We start from the raw sequence: 23978 nt of genomic DNA, 5'->3' as shown, positions 1-23978 counted from the left end.
CACAGAGCGCATTACAGTTCTAAGTATGTTTACGATGAACATTTTCTTTTGTATATTACTGTTTCTCTTTTAAAATAGGTACACTTTAGTTTGTTTAAAATTGTTACAACTGAATGTTTATTTAAAGAAGTTTATTGAACCCACCAAAAATTTAACTAAGCAATGTTAAAGGAAATTATTAAACATGCTGTGATAGAATCCATAAACACGCCACACTAGGTCCACAGGTCAATGTAACAAACAACTTGCGTACTACACTACCGTGTCCAGGCCTTTCCGATCCGGTTCCGAGACACGTAAAAGATCGTAGGTATAATAAAATAGCAAATATCGAGCTTATCAGTCGTGTGTCGGACGCAGTGGAGAGGCACAGATCAAGCGGCCGACCGGTCCGCGGTCACTGACCCCGCTAGAGCTTACGCGCTTCTCCGCTAGGCCGCTATGTGTGCAACTAGGTTTTTCATGATAACCTTATTTAGTCACATCATCGTTCGAAACTTAATTACCGATACAAAAACCTGCACAAACCATTCTAATCAGCGTAAAACTCGTCTACAGTTTCTTTTCTGCATTCTGTCTCGGACGAGTCATAGACGAACTGTTTTTGTCATCGCCTCTTTTTCTGATGGCTTTACGCTTTCTTTGTAAGACTTCGCGAGAGGCTTAATTTGATATTTTTTTTACGTGACCTCGTACTTTTATTGTACCCATATTCCTATTCTCAAGTAGATATTTGTACTACATTTGTTTCTGAACTAGATCTTTCAGGTTACTTAAATGGCAGTTTGTTTTATCTTAACATTTCCTGGTAGAGCACGCGATCGATAAGCGGAAAATAATGCAATCTCTGACTTTCTCCGCGACAGTCGTTTGTTATGATGATTCTACAAAATGCAGTCACTATTACATTTAAATTGGATGGTAAAAAAAACCTTTTAAACTCGGCACACTTATAAAATAACATGACTACACAGCGGCAATGAAGTTTCATTCAGATAAGGACCTCGTACAATGATAAAAGTGATAAAAGCCCAGCCATAATGGAGGAAAAATATGTGCTAATTAAATATATGAACATTAAACATGTTATTATACGAAAGTAAACAACGAAATACCATTTCCCAAAAAGTAAAACATTAATTGGCTACTCCCAATTATCGTGGCTGCGCTCGAAATTCGTACCATAATATTATTCTTTTTATCATTTTGTTTTAAATAAACGTTGCGCGTTGCACTCAACATTATTTTTTATGAAGTCTACATTGAGCACATAGAGTAAATAAATACAAAACTGCGGAACCTCAATAACCTTTTACAATAATCAAGTAAAAGTAAAGAACATTTAATTTTAATTCAAGATAAAAGTTTAATATTATTAATGGAACTCTAACGAGTGTTCCAATTTTAAAATACGTTTTCAGTTTTAAGTTCTTTCCTATAAACAAAGCTAAAGTAAAATACTACCAAAGAGGATGATTCATATGACCAAAGTCCTTCAATTTAAATATCGGCAAAGAGGTTATTGAATGCCCAGTTTGTGCATAGGAGAGTGAAGTTTGTAAGATACCGCAAAGGTACGGCACTGAATTTCAGCTGGAATCAGATTTATTCGAACGTGAGTACAATAACAAACATACGCTTAGAACTGTTTAAGGCACGTTTTATATATTTGAAACGGTGGCTTTGTTCCAGTAACGGTGCACTGATAACATTGTTTTATTTTCAATCTGTATAGGCACAGTACGTGCTATCCAATATGGCGCACCTTCCAGTGTAAGACTATGATTTCTTAGCGTTGTAAAGTTGAAATTAAAGCTGTAAATAACATTAGAAGGTGTGAAGACCACCCTGCCGTGCACTGCGGATGCTGGAAGGCACAGCTAATGGATTATATTGACAGGGTGGGTGGCAGCCCGTTAACCTCTTATGAACGAAGTTAAAATGTTAAATAAAATCGTCTAGACTAGACTTTATGTACATAATAATGTGCCCGGTATGTACTCGTGTCCGTTGCATGGGACTCAGCCTTTTATGTGACCTAATTAAATAGAATCAGAACAAAACATCGAAGTTATTGTTATGTGCGCTTTCAACATTAGCAGGCGTAATAAAAGCTGGCTTTGCATTGTGTGCCTTTGCCTGATAAATAAGCTCATAGGCCCAATCCTCTACAAACACCTAATTTCCCCGTTGTCGATTTAACACCAAAATTATATCAGCAAATTGTCCCTTCGTTAGCATTCAGCTCGTTTGAAAATGTATTTTTCATGGTTTAGTAGTTAAATAATATATGCATATTCAGTTCAGGAATAATTAATATCTTATCAAGGTATGTAGATGTTTCAATAAATGGAAATGCTAAAACTAATAACTTGCATCTTATCGATACTTCAGTGCAAATTTCAGCAGAACTTCAGAAGTTTAACAAATAATGATTTGATAAGTGGGTGCCATACGTAAGAGCGGCTAGGTGAGCGCAGGCCGGGACAGCTGCAGTGAGCTCGCTCGCCAATGCGGGCCCATATATCAGCCACCACCTGTTTTATCTGAGCATGTTTTTACTGCAAGTGCCAAGTGCCTACCGTACTGCCGGCCGCGCCGCCGCGGCGTGCACCCCGCGCACCGCTCCGGACGCGAATGCACGCTTATTACAACAAAAAAAAAACATTTATATAGAACCGTTTTTACGTTTTAATACGGTGAGAATATTTCACTTTAATATGATGCGTTATTTGTTTCGAAATATTTCTTTATATGGCATTATCCTTTAAAGCTTCCCACGGGAATGAAAGCTTTGTGTTTTTTTATTTGTTCAAACTCACCGGCTGTAATTAGCTGTGACGTATGTTACGTGTGTATACTATGGTGTTGTTTATTTATAAATGGAAAATGGAACATCGTTCTAGTTTCAAGTTTGCACGGGCGTCATTAGATATTAATTAAACTTCATTAATATATATAGCGATCGTGTGCGACTGTTGTGTGCATCCTACGGAATAATCTAAGGGGCATTTGAAAGCCATTAATTTAGTATTAATAGACAATTGAAATTGAACAAATTGCACGGCTTATTTCAACACTCTATTAGTATTCGGTGGTATTGATTGAACTTTTTTCATTTCGTTCGTCGGTTTTATGCGTAGGTAACTCGTTCGGCAGAAATCCCGGCGAGGCACCGTGGGCTGGAGAGAGACGACACCAAATTGCCGGCATAACGTCAACGATAAAACACTCAGCCGAGGAACCAATCTCTTTTACGGTTTAATCAGAACTTGCCTTACCTACCTAATATTACACGTTCCACGTTATACGATGGCAATTTTACGCAATACCCGTTGCGGCTTCCCTACGTCACACACATGCTTTTTGAGATGGGTAGGGCTCAATCAATGTAAATTATGTCTTAGTACAATACTTAATTGAAAAATGGAGAGTCATTTGTCTGGGTCTTTACGGAGATGCCGAACTCTGGAGTGCGGTGGAAGGAGTGCAGTCAGTTGCTTTTGAAAGCAAAGATTTAATGAAATGTATAGACGATTTTTTTATTATTGTTGTCACGTACATGCGTAAGTGTTAAGTGTTTAATTACTTAAATCAGATAGAAAAGCTAGTAGTGTCGACTGCAACGCAATCTGATAGTCGCGGTTTCTTTGTTGAAGACAATGTTGTAATAAGATGCTTAAATTATAAAGTATGCACTACTTTACACCGATTTTCATAAGCCTTGATTTAACTTACAATGCATTTGTAAGTAATTTGGTATGTTTCTTCGTTTAAATAAAATATTTAAGGTTTAATTTGATTTAATTACATGTCGCTGAATATTCGACACATCCCATATTTATTGATTTCGTAAGTTTGATATCTCAAAAGATAAACAAAAGAACTTAATTATCTTAGTTAACACGCACGAAGGTAATTAAACTCATTGAAAAGTTTGAATGTCACAGATTAAAAACACATTAAACATCACTCTCAATTATACGAGTTCAAAAAGTTAGAATTGAAGGTGTGAATTATCAACACACGAGAAAATATATTCGTATTTAATTGTTTAGTAATGACCTCCAAACTGCGCGTAGTCGCTAAATACGCTTAAGTATAGGTACGTCTATATCGAGTACTCTTTAAAATTGAATCCAAATATGTCAATTGATTAGGTAATAGCCGTTGCGAGTGGGCGTGGTAAGAACCTTTAATTTAATCAATATTGTTTTCATACTTCAAAGAAGTAAGGTACCCCCTTCTTGTACTTGACTATTACGTAAAAGTTCAATGTTTTAAAGGTCGTCAATTTATATTTATTATTCAGCTAACTAACCGGCCTATGGTTTTCCTTTTAAAGACTAATTTGGACATAGTATGAGAGATTGAATATGCCAAGTGATTACTATATTTGGTAGAGAAAATACAGGGAGAGCATATTATTATGTTATTATCATTCGGCGTTAGTGTAATAAGTCAAACGAGATTAATATAACCATCGCAGTGTCGATGTCCTTAAATATATGTTTAGTTTAAATTAGCATAATTTTATCATTTCAATAGGGTATTTATAATAATAACTGTACCCTAAGACCTGTTCTTCACAGTCAATATCCTCATAAAGCGTAACGTTATTTGGATAAAAAAACAAAAACTATATCGCGCTTACGGTTCTTAGCGTCAGCAAAAATCGTAAAATATTTCTAGAAGAAATAATTCGTTTAAAATTGTTGCCAAATTGTTGAAATTCGAGAGCGAGTTAAACGTGTTTAAAATTAATGCTTTAAAATGATCTAGTTTATAATATAGTGTAATGGGTAATAGAGGCGACAAAGTCGGCGTCATCTCGATCTCATTCAGTGCAGTATAATCCTCTTTGCTCTAGGCCACGCCAGGTCTTAAGAACTCCGGTATGAATGAGGGCGTCAGCTCCTTTATAACAGAAATAACATTTCTTAAGAATTCCCAGCACCATTCATCGTTTTCTCGCGGTAAAATGGTGTATTATGCATGTCTCTTATATTAATAATTGCATACTTAACATAGTATAAGTTCTTTTGTTCTGTATGTACCTACAATGTAAGATCAGACAAAATTAGTATCATGTTTTAAACCTTAAAGCATTAAGCGGAAAAATTAAAAAGTAAACCATAATCACGTGCATACTCAAAAACACATTTCATCTATAAAACGTTAAAATACCAAGAGTTTGTCGATACTCCTTCCTAAGTCCAATGAATCAAATAATAATTTTAAATATAAATAATTGCCTCTCAGTTAATAAATGGCTGGAGTAATGTGAGTGGCGCTGTGACTGTGAATCGTCGTTACGTGATCTGCGAATGAAGTTTCTATTGAAAGCATTTGTGAAACGAATTAACTCGATTTGAAAAGCTTCTAAAAATCGAGTCCTCAAATGTATTTAATCGTATATCCTTTGATATGTAAATGGGTTCTTTGAAAAGATGAACAGAAACTTTTGCAACAGATAATACTACTTGAGATAGGCTATTGTACTCGTACAGTCATCTATCAATTACACCTACTGCCGACAGCTTCCGACTTCCGCCCCTTAAAAGAATATAGCGTGAAGATGAATAAATTATCATTTGAAAATGGAAGTATAGAGGGAAACAGTCTTGCAATCGTTGGCAGGCTGCCACGCGGGCCGGTAGTGTTAAGGATTCTCTTATCTTGGTTATATAAACCTTTATAACACCTAAATTGTTTTCGCGAGAGCTGTCGACTTACCTAAGATTGTGTATTGGTTCAGGGAGGTGCAGTCCGGACCTATTACCGTTACTATTGTCTGATGCCGATCGGCGTTGACGCTTATTTTATTAAGGTAATCCTATAGGGGATACTTCAGATACTTTGCTTAACTGTTACATTATTTATTGGAAAGAATAAAGATCCCACAGAGATAGAAAGAAAATTAGAAGGAGTACATTTTTTGTTCATAAATTCAAAGTATATTTAATTGGCATTTAAATAATAGTGCAAGCCAAACTTAGGTTTTTTACGGAAATCATAGAATCGACAGTTTTACCAAAAGGTAACTAACGAAAAGTGACAAAATATTTAAACCAAATATTGTAATGAGGGGTTAAACTACAATCGATGAATTCTCCAGTATTGTAGAGCAACTTCGAATAGATGTTACAACATTAATAACTGTATGTAGTGTAATGAGTGGGTCCAAGGCCCGTGTTGTAAGCGTTGCATGCTAACATAATCGGCGCTATACAAAAATACGTACAAACTTTCTAACCTCGTTCCCTTTCCTATAATGACGGCCAATTTGTCATTTACAACCTTTTTCGAGCAGTGATGTTAATATTATATTAGTGTTATCCGAAAACTAGGGTGTGGTCGTGTTCAGAGTTCAGTAAATAGAATATTTACGAGGCCCCGTTCTCGTAATGTACTTCGATGATAAGGTTTTATTATAATGTGTTATTTTATTGAATATTAATGTTATGTATAAAGTGTTCTGCGTATTTCTTTATCGGCTTAAGTTTAATGCTGTGAATTATCGACGAAACGACTGAATTAAATATCAGTAAAATGTCAAATGCCGTGAAAGTTCAATATTTTATTTGTAGTAACTTAGAAATATTCAGTCTTTATCTTTATTGAAAGTTGATAAGTTTCAGTTACACTATATCCTAAAGACATCTCAGTTTAAGCTTCTGAAGAACGAGGTACGAAAGAATTCAGCGAATGAATCAGAGACGACTTCCGTTCACCTCGGCTATTCAATAAAAGCGTCTGGCTCAAAAGGAGTAGCAATATTTTTCTTTGATTAAGCTTCCTTTACGGCGCTTTTTCGGTAGCTATTAACCTATTTGCGTGACCTGAGTCCGCGGCCGCTCCGCGCGCCGCTCGCTAAGCAACGAACGTACACAAAAAATAACCCTGTTTTTACGCAAACTTACCGACTTATATATACCTGTAATGTTTATATGAATGAAGTAGTTTACAGCAACGTCTGTAATAATAAAGTCAGCCTCCTGCAGAGCATTACAAATCATCGCTTCGTACTCCAAACATAAAGAAAATCAACACGGCCGTAAGTAAAACGTATAAGTTAATACACAAAGTACAAGCAGTTACAGAAGTGCGTAATGCGACAATTACTGACGCACAATTTGTGTTCTGTGTCAGCGTTAAAATTATATAATAAGTACCTGTCCGGCCGTCGGATTACTGAGCTGAGTTATTATCGACGATCGTTGTGCCGCAGGTAGCTTTGTTGCAGCACTCAAGTATTTTGCAGCTAACTGTACGCACGCTAAAGGCGCGAGCGACGGCGGCGCGGGCGCGACCGGCCCTTTCCTATTGATTACTACGTCTGTGGCTATGGTAAACTAGGGTATTCGCGTGTGTAGTATTATTTATTTTCTTGGCTTGTTGATTTATTTAAATGGAACACATTTTTCGTGTTTCGAACAGCTAGTAGCTAGACTTTATAATGTCTTCAAACTACTGTAATTACTAGTAGAAGTACGGCAAGTACGCTAATTAAGTATGCGCGGTACTACTTTTAGAACTTTACACTATGTTGTTAAATATCGGTTTGAGTGTAATAATACGTTTGTTTACTCTTCTTTATGACTAGTTATTTTGTTACTTAGTTATGTTTCAACATTTTCACAATACAACGGAAGTGGGGGATAAATAATGTATTTATCCTATCTGATAATACGTCACCCAGGTGAGCGGTGTCTGTTTAATTAATCGTGGGTAAAGGTTACCTGTGTGTAAACAAGTTGGTGGGTGAGTATCGGGCCGCTGGTATCTGTAGGGGTATAAACTCTCGTTCATTACGGCGGTACTAAAGCAACCTGTCAAACTTTACCCATAGATTTCGTCGCCGCGATCGCTCCCGCCGACATTGCTCGATATGCTTGTACCCGTCACTGTTATCTAATTTTACCTCAGCGTTTTGTTTGTTCCGACCATTCTGCTATTACATTAACTAATTTGTTTGTTTTAATTAAAGTTTTACGAGCTCTCGTATTGACCGAACTGAGCCCGACGCGGAACAAACTAGAGCTCATTAATTTTTCACTAAACTGAATTCGAACATTCATCTTTAACAAGGACGTAGTTTATGACATGTGTGGTATACGTATTTTCTGAATAACAAGTTTAATTATATTTTTGGAAAGCTTTACGTAATTAAACTTACACTTACTATACCCGAACGACACGTTATAGCTTCTATGCTTAATTTTCCCAAAATATTGCTGAATAAGTAGCAAAATAAATTGATCTGAGTCAGCACCTGAAGCAGAGCGTCGCGAGTTCGGGTCGCAGCCAGCAGACAGTAAAACAACGGGTAATGATACTAGTTTATCAGTAGTTGGCCGCCAGTTGAGACGAGTTAATTAACCTGAAGTTTAGCCCAGGACGTCGGCATAAGTTGCGATGAAACGAGCGGAAGGCGCGATATGAGAAAAGTCTGAACAGCTAAACAATGATACCGCGCCCGTCAACTTATCGGTCCCATATTGTTATTGTAATAAAAAACTTTTACTCCATTCTGTGTTATCCTTGTTTATCCAGTTAGATGTGTCCACTAGATACGCGACATGGAATAACATTTATTGTGCTTGCTGAGGGTGAGTTTAGGCTAGCGTAAACACTGCTAAAGCAATTAGGTATAGAGCAGGAAAAGTTGTATGTAAAATTGTTTAAGTAGGTTTCCTTACAATGATTTAGAAAACTCTTTCAAGAGAAACATGTGCAGCTTGTAGCTGATAAGTACACAGCTAGCACAGGTACAAATAATCAGTATGATTAGGTCAAGCATTCCAAGTTTTAGTGACGAAATCCGAATCCTATACATTTGATACATGTGATTCGTTGCTGTTTGAAATTCAAAAGTGAACGTTCGTAAGGCGTATTGCCTGCTGCGGCGACAAGAATAAAAGTTTGTGAATAAAACCTGACTGTAAACTAGAAGTTCAGCATGTGTTCATTCCAATTCATTGATAATAACTTTGAGATAAAGTTTAAAGTCATCTTCTTCTGCCTTTCGCTGGATTGAAACTCAATCTCATTTATGTCACATGACAAACATGTTCTACATTGAATTGAAGACGTTAAATAGATAGTTTTTGACCTCCACAATTCTATAATATTTATATTAAATTCTTTGTAAATTATTTTAAAACGTTTCTGTCTCATTCTTCGTTTTTACAGTATTTGAGCACACACGACTATTCCATTTTGGTCGTATCTTTGAAACAAACGACTGTGACGTGATATCATTGAATTATGATTTCTTTGTCATGGTTACGGAGCGCGGGCCCAATTTGTTTTATCAACATGGATTACGATTTCGTCGTTAAATGTTTTTTATTTATATTTTTTGTTAATTAGTGAGGACATTTCATATCTTCATTAAATAGTTCGTTGGGTTTTTATTTTTAACGAAAACGTACTTCTCTTTTTTGAATCAATGGGTTGTTTCGCAGAAAGGAGAGCTGCTAATTCCTGAAAAAGCTACGTTCTGACCGAATCAGGTGTTGTTTTCTCGCTAAAAACAGTTTAATTATTACGTTAGAAATGGCGAGTACAGATATCGCATAACATTGTTATCAATTTGAGCGATATTTGATTCGAAGCTTTTGCAACGTTACTAAACTAATCGTTTCATATTTATTGTTAATCTGATTTCGTAGCCTCTGATCTATCGTTCTTTGTAAAATGCTGCAAAAAATACATATGATATATATGCTTAATGCTTTTTAAATAATCTGTCTAGAGAGAGAGTATTACGTGTTAACAATGAATCGATTTCATATTCGTAAAGCCAATTCGGTACAACGAGTCGATATGGAAAATTAAAAAATACCCTAAACTGCAAATTGAATACCCTATAGGTACCGCATTGGGTAGAGCGCCAAAACAATCCTGTGTAAATGGTATCGTACGAATAGACATTGATTTAATAAATTATCGATATACTGTTAGTACACTTCACATCCCTACGTAACCTATCTAGCTAGAACTTACTTTTTAGTTTCTAAAATTAAGCTGTCATTCTAAATACTTTTTTATAAGGCTTAGTGAACACGGCTTATTTTATCGATTAATATATTTTAGCGACTTTTCCTATCACTATGTCACACTTAAATAATGACAAGACATAAAAAATACTGTAACTATGACTTACAAAATGGTGTCTTCAAAAATGTGTTTGCTCGTACCTGTAAATAAAAACGAACAGTTAAACAAACGGAGAATGGTTAAAAACTGTAACTCAATGAACTTGAAAAAAATGTAACAACGGTTACAAATTGAAATCAATAAAGCGTGAATTTTCCTTGTGTATTCAATGTAGAGGTTTACTAGAATCAAACTCTACAAAATAGTTGAATTGGATCATTTTAAAGTGTAAGATTCTTATAAGAATTATACGTTACGAAACTTAAACTGTACAAGCCAGCTATAGGGCCTATAGGTACTATCTACGGAACTATTCGCACTACGGTAGGCCCGCTCCCAACAAATCTGTAAGGGTAGGTTAATGACCCGATTCGCAGTGGCTTAGCAATGGCTCATCTAATATTCTCTTTTGCCCATCCCTGCCGGTTATAGCTAATACAATAAAATGAGACACGCATATAGCATACCGACATAGCTATTTACGTACTGTTCACACGTTACATAACTTTCTTAGGCTGTGTCATGGTCACAGACGAGTTATGTAATGCTAGAATTTATAATATTTTGTTACATATTAACGTCATTGAAACAAACTTTTGTGGTATTCATCATGATAAATTGTTTGTTTATATTAATCATTCAAACCACTTGCAAAGTCACAACGATGTTTCATGAATATGTAAAATGGATGTCTACATGACTTATAATAATTTTATTTTTCAATATAATATCTTAATACATATTTTCTAAGATGTCTTCTTTTATAACTTTACGTGACAGTTTCAAAATTTTGCTCGCCAATTCATATTCAAGTGCAAGTCAATATAATGTCACTTTTACGTATGTTTACACCACTGTTTTACAGTTAGATGTGGGTATCTCAACACAAATTGTGTCACGCGGTGATCACGACTTACGACTATTTGCTGCACTGCGTAAAATGCACCACATACAGCCGCGTTTCTCTATACAAACATCTAAAGTAAAGTCAGACCTTGATAACATTTGACATCTTGACATTGCAATTGACGCAGAATGCGGATCAAAACATACCATGATTGATAAAGATTGCTTCCAAAGTCATGACCACTTTGCATATTGTGAAAGCTGATTTAAGAATCAACAACCTGACCAAGTCTCTATCAGATGGTGAAATGAGATACCCTCAACGAAATACCAACGTTATTATTCCGTAGTATGGGAAATTATTCTAATTATTGTAATAAGTTATTCGATCTACCGAGTAGTCCACATTGTATTACGACACCGGTATCCCGTTATAAGTTATTTTGCTGCAAAACGCGAATTCTTTGAAGAGTTGGCGTGTTTATATGAAACATAATGGTGCTTCATTCAGTTATTAACAGATAACATAAATAGCTGGTGATTTAGTATTATTATGCGGATTGTGTGATAAGACCTTTTCTAGAAAATAAAATTAGTTCCAAAGTAAAGATAAATTACATAGCTGTCATTAGTAACAGACCAAAACGAAGTAGACCATTAATATCCAGGCCACCCCGGATGTAGCTGTGCGGAAAGAGAGCGGGCGCTATCGTCTGTCTCTTTCTTTAGACAGGACCCTTCCTTTTGTAGTTCGGCATATAATTTTACGACGCTACATAATAACGTTGTTATAAAACCGCATACTAAAGAGAGCGCTTATGAAAACACTTTAAAAATAAATATGCAAAATAAGTTAAATAACGTAAAGGAAAATGTAGACAATATAAAGCATTTGATATATTTAAGAACAGGTACAACGGTCGACACGGCAGAATAAAGACCCAGTGCATCCTATTGAAACACGGACAAAATAAAAACTTGCAGTAGGTTTGCAACAAAATAAATATTTTACAAACTACAAAGATTTTTGGAAAACATTGTTCAAAAGAACTGCATTCGAGCTAGAACGTCGCTACCCGACAATCAGATGCAAAATACATTTGCATTTCTATTTTGGTTACATTCGGCGACAATAGGTAAAAGAATGTTCCTCACAGAGGGGGTGGCTATGTACGGGGCCATCCATCAACATTGACGCGCTGCGAGAGTAGATCAGTTCCAAGAGATCCGACTATTCCTTTGTTTGTTACATTTCTGCTTATATTCGTAGTGCAAAAGCCAAGCTATAGAACTTCACTTGCACAATAGTTGAAAGGGTAATCTACAAACAATTGCCGCGAGACCGTTAAAAAATGGAAATTTGCCGCTGACAATAACTAATGATGTGCGTCTGACCCAGTATCGGTTAGTTATTAAGGTTAAAAGTGTCATGATCGGTATGCTTTGTGTAGCTGTATTTGAATAGCTTTATAATCACAATCAGATTTTTTGTGATAAATTGAAATTATAGATCTTTAGATACAAAAGCTTTTTACATACACAATTGAGCATCAATTTATTACAGGTTGGCGACGAAATAATGACAACCTTGTTTCCCAAAAATAATAACAGTTATATTTGAATAATAACTATATACAAAATCTTATGTTTTAGTTTTCTTTTAAAAATAAGCCTTGTTGGATCTCTATAACTTGACATTACAATTTGAGTGTTAAAGGCTTTGGATAAAGAATAGGTCGGCCAAAGTCTGTTTGCTGCGGCTTATTGAGTGCAAACACAACGCCCGGGGCTGGCAAACACTCGCCCGGGCATCGCGTCTTTGCTCAGCGAAATTATTAAATAACTGCGGATCTCCTAGAACTACTCAGCAAACAGGCTATTGTGGGAGACAGGTGGATGGCGACGAATGGACGTCAAGCAGAACAGCTCTATAGCTACTAGTTAGAATTCTTCAAGATTAAACTTCCAAAAATACAAAACAAAAAAATAACAAGTATACCATGCTCGATTTTATGTGGTCGTTTACGGGCCGTTGGTATAAAAAAATCAAGGTCATGATAGTGTGTGATCATGGGAGACCCGATAAAAAATGATACGAACGAACTGAGTGCGACAAGTGCTCGCCGGGCGTCGAACCGCGCCCGTCCAGCAGGTTTCGCCTGTCCAGAGCTTGTCGCGTCTCCGACCACTACGCATCCGTCTCTTCGCGTCAACTGCAATTATGTAACGGACACTCGCTACTTGGCCAACCTTCTAACTTAGTCAATCACAACGTCGTTAAAGGGAAACTGCCATTAACTGACTAGATGCGCGCTGTCTCTTCTTATCGTCGCTTCTTATTCCAACGGTTAACGCTATCATTCATTTTATTTTGCAACGTAAATACGCGTATCAGACATAGCGTGCAACTCAAAGCTTTCCAAACTACCGTCGTCTTATGAAAACGCTAAATTAACATTGTGTTACAGTAGGTACACGTGAGTCTGTATTTGGCCATACAAATTAGTAAGGAGGTCGGAGATAGTATGTTAAACATGTACGGAGTAACAAGAGGGCGAGTGGAGTAGGCGGCGGTTAGTGCACACGTAGTACCCGCACAAGTGCGCAGACTGTCTGTGGTTCTGCGGTCCACACGAGCACACGAGCACTTTCTCCGATTCCCTACTCATTAGCGATGCCACACCGACTCTTCAGCAAACACTTGGCGCCTACAAATGGCTCGTGTTGTTTCACCCTCCCCGTAATCTACCTACCTACAATGTTTGCGTACAATCTTTTCAAGAAATCAACTCACAATAGTGTCACGCCGCTTTTGAGCGCTTTCGAATGATGTTGTTTTTGCACGCATTTACCTGACTTCTCAGCACTTAGATTGATACTTGTGCGAGGTATGTGCCTAAATGCTTTGAGTGGGCGGTCGAATGCTCCTTTCACTATTCTATGATCAACCAATAAGTCTGTAACTAAACTAACCTTACTCCAGAAACAATAGCCGCCTGCGGTTGGTAGAAAAAAACTTTATCTAACAAGAAGATAATACAACTGACATTTATTGGTATTTATGTAAAAACTTCTCCTGGTAAATATTTCCTGAACGCAGAGAATGTTGATTATATCACGACAAATAGTAAAAACGTTTTGTTCCTCTATACAAATACATAACGTTGTATGATCGTAACGCGCAAAGCATTAGACACATGCAGATAATGCTTCTTTACACAAAACATAACGGCACAATAGAGCATGCATTTGATGCGAGACAGGGCGTGGCGTGTCGCCTCCACACGCGAAATACATTGTGTCCGCGTCACACCAGAGTCCTTCAAATGTTGTGGGGTCCTACTGTGGACAAGCTAAATAATGGTGGACACACGTTATTAGTGCCGGCTCGCTGCATCATTAGCAAAAGCCAACATGACGCTCATCAGTCATCGTCCGTACGTGTCTTTATAAACACTACTATCCGGACGCGTATGAAGGTTTCGGTCGGAACAAAAGCTCGTCGAGAAATGAAGGTAAATGTGCAACGTGAGCTGGGACACGTTATGTAACATTGTTTTGCTTTTCCGAAACATACGTACCGTCGGCAACACTCATTTGCATTTCAAAATATAATGCGAAGAATGGTACGAGTATCGTCTTACGGTGCCGCTTGTGAGAAAGGCTAATACAGATTATTCGTGAAGGGTTCGGGAGCTATCTTTGTTTTTAACGAGTATGTAGAGACAAAAATATTGCTCGACGTACATAGTATCATATCAGTAGTGAAATCGCGTACAAAGTAGTTTCAGAATAACGTCCCTATATCTCTTTACTAAATATTAAATACGACGAAATGGATATGTAACCAATAGGTAGGTACCTATATAGAGTTGAATTCGATTACCGCCAGCAATCTCTGGTGAATTGTCTTGCATATGTCGGCGACAATAAAACTCTCGTTCGCCGATATTTTCGAAGCTCCTTTGGGGTTGCCAGACGAATCGAACTTAGATTGTAACTGATGCGATGACGCATGTAACTTGAGAAGATGTTGACAGCGTTAAAAATGTGAAGATTAACGAGTAATATCTATATAGTTATATAGCTTGCAACTTTAAAACCATGGTTTAAGTTTATCTACACATAAAACTTTAATGTCGCTCTAATTTTTATGCATCAAATTGTAACGCTTGTCGGACACTCTGTCACGAGCCATAATTATTGTAACGTTGAACGTGAGTGAAATAACAGTGTGTAAATCGTAACTCCGGTCACACATACCATAGTTACGCGACGAGAATTTTAATCCTTCGCATGTTAATCGCGCCCTGGCCTACACTAGCGGCCACATAAGGCGCCAAAGGTATTACTACCTTACTTTAAAACGGATATACTACAGATCAATTTGTTTATAAGTTATATGTGCTAATATTATTGAATACGAGTACCGTAGTAACATATAATATTAGAAAAAGAGGAATGAATGTTGAGATGACGAGTAGTAAAGATGAATGGAAGCAAAATACGCATTGCGCCGACCCCAGATAATTGGGAAAAGGGATAGGGATTCGCCCCTAAAACTTTATTCCAAGAGAACTGCAATTCTATTTAGGGTTGTTTATATCATTGTCGTTTTTTTTTGGGAATTTGTGGATAAAATGTTAGTATTATACCTGTTAGCTTATAGAATAATCTGTATTCTTAGCACTGACACTAGACTGTAACCATATCTACTTAAATAAAGTAACGGAAGCCCGGTCACGGTGTCTGGGTCGACACTTAATGTAGCTGTAAAGACATTCATTACATTGAAATTATGCTTATTTAATTTATTATACATCCACGTTATTTAACAAATGACAAGCTTTCATATATTTTCAAACATAAAGTTCTGTCATATCAGAAAACTGTGCAACCTTTGGTAATCTTATTTAATGTACCCACACCCTTTCTCATAAAATCTCTCATTATTATTAAAAATATACTAATTTCAACTGATAGAAATATTTGGACAACAGACATTATAATCCAATAAATAAAATCCGTCATTTACAAGGACATAAGATAGCGAACCTACTTCTGCTTGCGTACATAAAGTACGAGGGTTGCTACCCGTTCTGTGGTCGAATTAGTTTGTGTTGTAGCAACGACCGCGCCTCGTTAACCCTGTCCGCGCCGACGAGAGCCGAGTTCGAAAACACTGTTGTTTTTTCGTGGACTTTAATTAAAGTAGAGTCAAACTCATTTATTTACCACTTATTAGTTAAATGCGCGAGTTGTGGCCCAGGTTACGAAATTAACCCCGTGCTGCTGCTCAGCGTACTAGTACTGTTTGAGAATTCGGCAACGTTTAAGTAGCTCGCGATTTGACCAGCGTAGTAGCCTTCAGCTTTATGCAAATTAGTATCGATTCTTCTCCCGATTCGGCCGAGCCAAGTATCGGCATGAGGGGGTTAAGAAGTGATAAAGAATATATTTTCGATGCTCTCTCATCTGCATAGTTTACTCTCAAGTCCGAACAGTTTATCGATACATTAAGTATTGCTCTTGAATATTCATAAATGTTGCGATGAAAATCTCAATCTGAAGCATGTTTATGGCGCTTTAAGTAACTCAGAGATTCTTTTATCTTAAGCATACAATTGTTTTGGTTAAAATCGTCATGTTATTAATGAAGCCTTATAAACGAAGGTAGAACTAATTCAACAGGCTAATGTGTAACTCAAAACGTACGTAAACATATTACTGGCGTCCAACTTAGTCCTGGTCTCCTAACCAAATATTTAAAAGCACCAACACTCGAAATACATTAGTAAACAGAATAGGTCTTATTTATTTGAGTTGCCTGGTTCCCACGTTAAGGCTGAGCCGATTCTCACACAGCACTGAATGACTGCTAACTAAAAATTTCGCAATATTCAACTTTGACAAGTAAAACGAACGTACCATTGTTCTTTTTTGACGTTTTCATAATATTTGACATAAAAAAAGTATTTTCTATTTTCTCAGAACCATTATGTTGTTACATAATTTATTTGTATGTAGAAACATCAGTCAATCAAAAATAAATAAACAAACGACGGTGCGAAGAATCGAACAAAACATAACTTTACACACCGTAGTCACATTATCAACGGGAACGGGGTTAAAAAATGAGGTGTTATGAAAGGCTCTACATTGATTCCTCAAATAGAGCAAGATTGTACTGTTATGCGTGTTTAGTGAAGGAGAGTCCCGCGGCGCGGCATGGCGGGCATGGCGGCGGTGGCGCGGCGAGCCCGCGTACCGCCCGCCGCCGCCGCTTTGTCAATAGTTTTCTACCTGTTCAATTGAACGGGCTCGCATGAAACACTTCACACCACCCTCGCGTTAGGTTTGAATGAGACTAGCACAATGGCCGCTTTACAACAGACCCCGATACACGGAACTCGGTTTGGTCCTCGTCTCGACAACTCAACTCGATAGTGTTTAACTTGAAGAAGGATCTCTCTAACATGAGCCTATTCATACTCAGTATACATTTTGATTTTTCCTTCAAATATAATCCTCTAAATTTGTGATGAAAAATTAGCATAACAGCCATCAAATACTTGGGATGAATGCAAATCCAATTAAACTAAGAATGATGAAATGATGTGCGAATCAGACGTCTGCAATCTATGTTAATATAGAAGGGAATACACTGACGTAAACAAACTGGTGAAACAATAAGTACTGCTTGAATTTCAGCTTAATTCCGATGAAAAGGGGAAACAAATGGTAAGTCACAAGCAGGAACAATAAATTAACATTAAATCTGACAGAAATAACCTCTTTAAATTGTAACAAACACGAAATTCATGAGCATTCAATGACAATAAGTGTGATTATATGATAACGGTGTTCGGCACTCGGCGAACGTCGAAGTTTTACTTATTTGAGTTACAGTTAATGATGTGTAAATTCAATTATAACTACGTTCACAATTAATTGGATGTTAATCGGTTTGGCGTATCGTCATAATCACTCGATGAGGTATACCGAGTAACGATGCGGTTATAGTAAATAGTTTGCTGAAAATTGAATTTCGCCTTAACCTAGCAAGTAATTATTTGGGCAATATCGCAACCACATGATGAAATAGATGTGATGAGTTTTCCTTTTGTTACCGATCTTAAAGTTTAATATAGGAACCATAAAACTAGATATATTACTTGTTAAATTAATGTAAGTATTGTATCTATACATAGTTCTATGAAGCAGAAATAAGCGTGTATTTCAAATTCGAAAAATACGTGGACTTATAGTGACTCTACGTAATAATAACGAAGTAAGCCGTATAGTAAAACCGGAATTGTCTCAAAACATCGTAACCACGCGCGATCGGCTCGAACTTGACGGTTTTTTTATTATTAGAAGACACGAGAGAACGAGTTAATGGCACTAAACGGTTATTCAAATCTTGTCATTCAAGTTTGAACCACCGGCAATGGAAGAATCTCGTAGACTCAAGATGATGCATTGAGAATTCATTGAGTAACGAGCTGATTAAGCAAGCCTTATTACTGCCTAATAGGATGTGACTAAATCTCGTAACCAATTTAATTGAGTAATTTATGTTATAGGAACAGTTTGAAATTTTGATTATGTAGCGTTCGACATCAGCGACATCGATATTCTTCAAATTCATATTCTCAAAAGATCGAGGTTTAAGATCTACTTTCTTCAACCTTCAGGTTCCGTAACCAGAGAGGTATCGAATGCTCTTTTTTCACAGCACTGCCCAAAAAGGCATTGTATTTGGTTTCCACCAAACAAAATATCCGGAAATGTATTTTTCTATTCAAGGGGCGTTAAAACGGTGTTAATTAATATCAATGATAATACATACAGTATAGCTAAATGCGTTTGCAGGTCACACGGCCATGGCCACCAATTGAACACTTGTACTGACTTTGCGAAACATCATTCGTAGCAGTAGATAACATTTGACTCAAAATATGCGATATAATTGATCCGTTCTTATTATTCAACAATAAACTTTAAAGTGTTTGCACAAGTCTCAAAATCCTCTATTCAATTTCATTGTTATTTCTATTCGATTGCCATTGAAACTCAAGACGTGAACCGCACAGTTTTGAAATTGTAAGTTGTATGTGGATATTTGACTCTGCTGTTTCCTTATACAATAACTTGAAATATGTTAGACGACAGATGTTAGCTCGAAAACTTTTGGTTGGGCAAAATGTTTCAGTTGCCTTACAAGAATATACATTTTACATTCTAGAATTATTTGGATGACCGGATGCAGTTGGATACGTGTTTATTTAACATGATAAATTGATAAAAAAAACATGTCAATTCTGGAATGGTAGAGTGTCCAAGACAGCCTCCAGTAATCAAGCATTTAGTCGAGTAAAGGCTTCAGGTTTAATTTAATTTATCTTGAAAGTCGTGTTTTCCTGAAAGGCATTGGAGTCACCAAGTGGGTTCGATGCCGGCATCCGCATCCAAATTGCATTTCCTGACTCGAGCGGATATTCACTTACAACCTACCGTCGTATCGCATCTCTACCCTAGTTCTCCAAGTTTATCTTAGTCGTAAAGCTAGTTTCACACTACCCTATATCCGTTGGGATTTCCTCTTTAGTATGGCTTGTGAGTCCAATATCTATTTGAGCTAATAAGTGCCTATGGTCCGATGAATCCGGTAATGATTCTACAGTATTTGAGAGAGCTCGTCGATTCATATGTTTTTCATCTTTTAGATAAGATCTATCCATTACTATTTCTATAGATTATCGCGTGTTTTGAGTTCTTTAGAAAGTCGATTGAAAGGCGTAGTGGATGAAAGTCATTACTTATCCGTTTAGGTATATCCAGATACCTATATGAGTGCTATGAATACCTAGGCGGCTAGACCTATAACATAAATCTTGGATCTATTGTTCGAAGTTATCTTTCCGTTTTCGATGAACCGATGTCAAGCACCAAAATGCGATTTTCCAAACCTTTTTTTTAATTTGTCTTTTGCCTGTCTAAATTTGTGATGTATGTAACTATTTGATCTCAAATACATACTCGTCGTGTAAAGATAAAATCTTTTCAGCAGAATAATGTTTTTTCAGTAATTTACATACGTTTCCCTGACTGTACAAGGACTGTGGTTTTTTTGTATCCCAGGCTTATAATGGATTTAGATTGCTTTGACTTAAATGTTCAGCTTTAGCATTTTATCGGGCAGAAAACATATTACCTATAATTTTGTTTAGTACGTAATTGCAAAAGCGACATTGAACATGAGACATTTTACTAAACCTGGATATTTTATTAGATAATTTTAGATAGTATCTATGTATGATATTATTTAATCATCTAATTGAGTCCAGACATATCGAAAATGCTACTATTGTATAATAATGCCAGGAGATTCCTTGGTTATAAAACCGGAAGTCATTACATGCCTCATGTCAAATTGACATGATGTATCTTTGATTTATGAAACGGCTTATGCAAACTCTTCATAGGTTTGACTCAAGAATTTTAATTGATCGTTAACCACGGTAAAATCATTTTAACCAATTTTTAACATTGTATATTATTATTGATATTTTTAATAGTTCATACATTGATATTGGTGCCATTAAAATTGTTTAAAAGCTCAACGAATGAGGAGAAAGGAAGTAAGTAAACGCAGTAGAATAAGCTTTTTATGGCTGCCTGCATTGCCATCTGTAGTGAAAAATTAATTCTTCAATACTCGTTCCTTTTCTTTATGGCAGCACTTTACAGCAGCAAGCCATGTAAAGGTCGGGATCGTACTTTTTACTTTTCATCTTGGGAAATATGCCATATTGAGGTATGATTGACAAGAGTTTGAAATTATTCATTAATAGTAACGTGTTAACAAAGATTTTAAGATTCATAAGTTCATATCCCAAAAAAGAACTTTCATTACCCCAAACGTAAGAATATAGTTTAATTTAATTGAAAAAGTATCGATTCTAACAAATATCTCATTAGTAAATGTACCTTCGGTATACACTCTGATTACATCCTCATACCTTTATGCAGATAAAGTTAGTTTAATTTTTAATTACGTACCTTACAAAGTCTTTGTACTGTTACCACAAAATGGGGCCAGTCAGGCGTATGGTTACATGTATGATATTAATTTCTTTACCGCGCGCTTGCTTCACTCCCTAATAAACTTTATGAATATTGAAAATCAGCTTTCAGGGCGCACACGACGTGGTGTTAGTTTTATTTTACCTCCGTAATTATTTTAATTGTTATGCGGTATAAATAACTCGTAGCAACTAACGTTATAGAGTAATTAACGTCAATATTTTCGGTAATAAAAATAAAAACCAGTTTTTAGCCGTCAATATATTGTACAACGATACTTTTGCAGCCATAAGAAATTAAATCAGTTTACTTATTTAAAATAACGTCAATCAATACAAGTTTTCTGTCGGATTACATTTAGCTACAGAGTATCTGGATCGTTGACTTGCAGTATAAGTGATGGAATATAACAATACACGTTTTTCGCAGGCCTCGCGCTCACCGTGAGAAATTGAGAGCGAAACTGAATAGATCTCCTAGTCTCGTTGTCGGCAGAAAAGAAAGCGATCCGCTGCTGTCTTACTTAATCCGTCGTATACTTGCTCTGACATCACGGAACTTTTGCAATTTTAGAACGTCAGTACGCCATTGAAATTATTGTTGCAGATTTTTCAAACCCGCGACTGAGTATTTGATGAATGCGCGGCTCATTAGTAGGTCATCACTGTTATCGGAGATTTTCTCTTCAAAACTTTTAATTAATGTGATGCTACGGCTCCAGTACAAACTTCGTTATTGTGAACACGCTATTATAATGGACATTGGACTTAACACATAGCTGTATAATTAGTTACTCTGCCGCTCGAGTATTAAGCAGCTTTGTTTGAAAATTAATTGCGTTCACAATTTATTCACGATCGAGTTAAATAGATGGTGGAAATAAAATGAATATAAAAATTTAAATAGACCAATTGATAGTATTTTTAATATGCAAAAATTAGAAAAAAACGATGTAAGTATTTTGAACCTAATCGTTTTTCGAATGCCAGTGTTTTTTTGGTATTAATTTATTCGTATTTCTGGATTTTTTCATAAAATTTTAGCTACTAGTAAGAAACCTATTTTTAACGAAGTTAAAAAGAGGAAGGTTTTCAACTTTACATTCTTTTTAATTGTGCTGATCTAATATGCCATGTCTATTTATTATGGCTCTAGGATTCTAACAAGTTCCTTATTATTTCAAAAGGCTTTAGGCTCAGTGCCTTTAATAAATAGGGCGTTGGCTATAATATACTTCTAGCATGCAAAATATGTAACAGAAAGCCATGAAAAATCATAACTTTATACACTAAAGCTAGGATGCAATGTGTAATTTATTCTGTACTCTTAATGCGAAATGCTGTTTACTTTTTTAATCATTCTTTTTTAATACATATCTAATGAAATCTTATCACGATATCCAAAGACTTATGTTTTATAGAAACACGAAAGGTTTCTTTAATTTGAATTAAACATTTGTACTATTTTACGTAAATAACTTTTATTTTGTAGTTACCTAGCCTTAATATAATATAATTATACTAATATGTTTAACTAGACTATACGTTATGTCAATGATGCTGTGAAACTTTGTTTTGCAAACTGTTCACGAAGTTCAACGTAAAGCTGCTCAAACTGGCAGTTAACAATATTTATAACTATAACTGTACCAGTGTGTACAGCCTTAAGTTACTGAGGTGTCATACAAACATCTTAGTTGGAGGTTCACTTCAGTCATCTACTTCATGAAACTTCATGTCATGTATGAAGTGTGCCGTACTTTGGTTATGTATCAAATAAACAGAGACATGCGACTTACCTTATTGCTCGGTTTGTAAATGTTCGATCCCTATTCTTATATGGGTCCCCGGGGTCCGCAGTAGTTAAAATTGCCGCATTCCACTGTAGTCGGGCGTGAGGCCGGCGCAGCTTCCCTATCTGGACCGGTCGAGCGGCCGGGAGAGCACTGGGCCGGTGGCGATCACATAAACTATTATAGTAACACAGCTGCGAGGGGGACGATGTGGGAAATCATTGTTATTTCATAGAGAGGTTGTATCGTGTCGTCGGAGAGGGCTCGGCGGCGGTGCGGCGGCGCGCACAGGTACTGCGGCCACGGAGACGCGCACGGGACTGGCCGGCGGCGACGCCAGCGCCCCCGCGCGCGTGCGCGCCGCACCACACCCGCTGCCTCCAGTCCGAAGGCCCAAAGCCTCATTTACACACATGGACTCACACAATGAATGTTCAATGCAGACCGGCAGGTTATCTAAAAACCCTCGGAATACAAAACGGGATGCTCGCCAGCCGACGCTTGCTGTAATTCGTGGGAGAGCTTCGTGAATAACGACAGATTGACCCAGTTCCAAATTCACACAAATATTTGAGTGAGCTTGGGAGTGGCACCTTGACGTAACAATATGTCTCGTTACATATTATTATGTACACCTATGTTGTGTCAACACTCTGCAGTGCTTCTTGTACCACTTGCACTGACGAGCTTTGAAATGATGCAGCCTTAACGTCCGAACAAATGATCTCTAAATATTTACACACTGCTTGAAAGAGTTAAAACGTCGCTTTCTCATTTAAAATTTTTCGTTTGTGAAACATTCAAAATTTTTCACACATGACAGTTTAAACATTTTTTAATTGTGTTATATATACCAAACATTTTATTAACAATCTATCTATAAAAATATATTAGGTACCTATTTCCGTTATCTACAGTTTTGTATGAAAAACCGAGTTTCTTGGTAAAATCTAAATCCAAGCCTCCGCTTTGCGTAAATCTTACTTTTTCATCTTCATTAGCAATGCTAATAAGCTAAGATTATAAATATATTTACCAACATTAAACCCTTTACTTGCTGCCTACGAAATCCAGAGAGAGCTGTGAA

General features: G+C 36.6%; 1 protein-coding gene across 12 annotated transcripts in view; it reads right to left on the bottom strand.

Annotated features, from left to right (window-relative positions):
• LOC113497230 (protein turtle) overlaps positions 1–23265 on the bottom strand; it is a 57652-nt gene extending 34387 nt beyond the window's left edge. For 2 of the 12 annotated variants that reach the window (XM_026876677.1, XM_026876682.1), the window contains exons 1-2: positions 10904–11237; positions 10172–10205 (exon numbers count right to left, since the gene is read on the bottom strand). The gene's annotated coding sequence lies outside the window, so the exon portion shown is untranslated. Of the gene's footprint in view, positions 1–10171; positions 10206–10903; positions 11238–22897 lie in introns of those variants that run through there. The other 10 variants (XR_003400880.1, XM_026876689.1, XM_026876686.1 and 7 more) reach the window with 7 other exon arrangements.
• Positions 23266–23978: the final 713 nt, after the last annotated feature.

Source organism: Trichoplusia ni, chromosome 9 (genome assembly GCF_003590095.1).
Source record: "Trichoplusia ni isolate ovarian cell line Hi5 chromosome 9, tn1, whole genome shotgun sequence".
In the NCBI taxonomy this organism is placed as follows: domain Eukaryota; kingdom Metazoa; phylum Arthropoda; class Insecta; order Lepidoptera; family Noctuidae; genus Trichoplusia; species Trichoplusia ni.
This window is presented reverse-complemented; position numbering and strand designations above follow the sequence as displayed.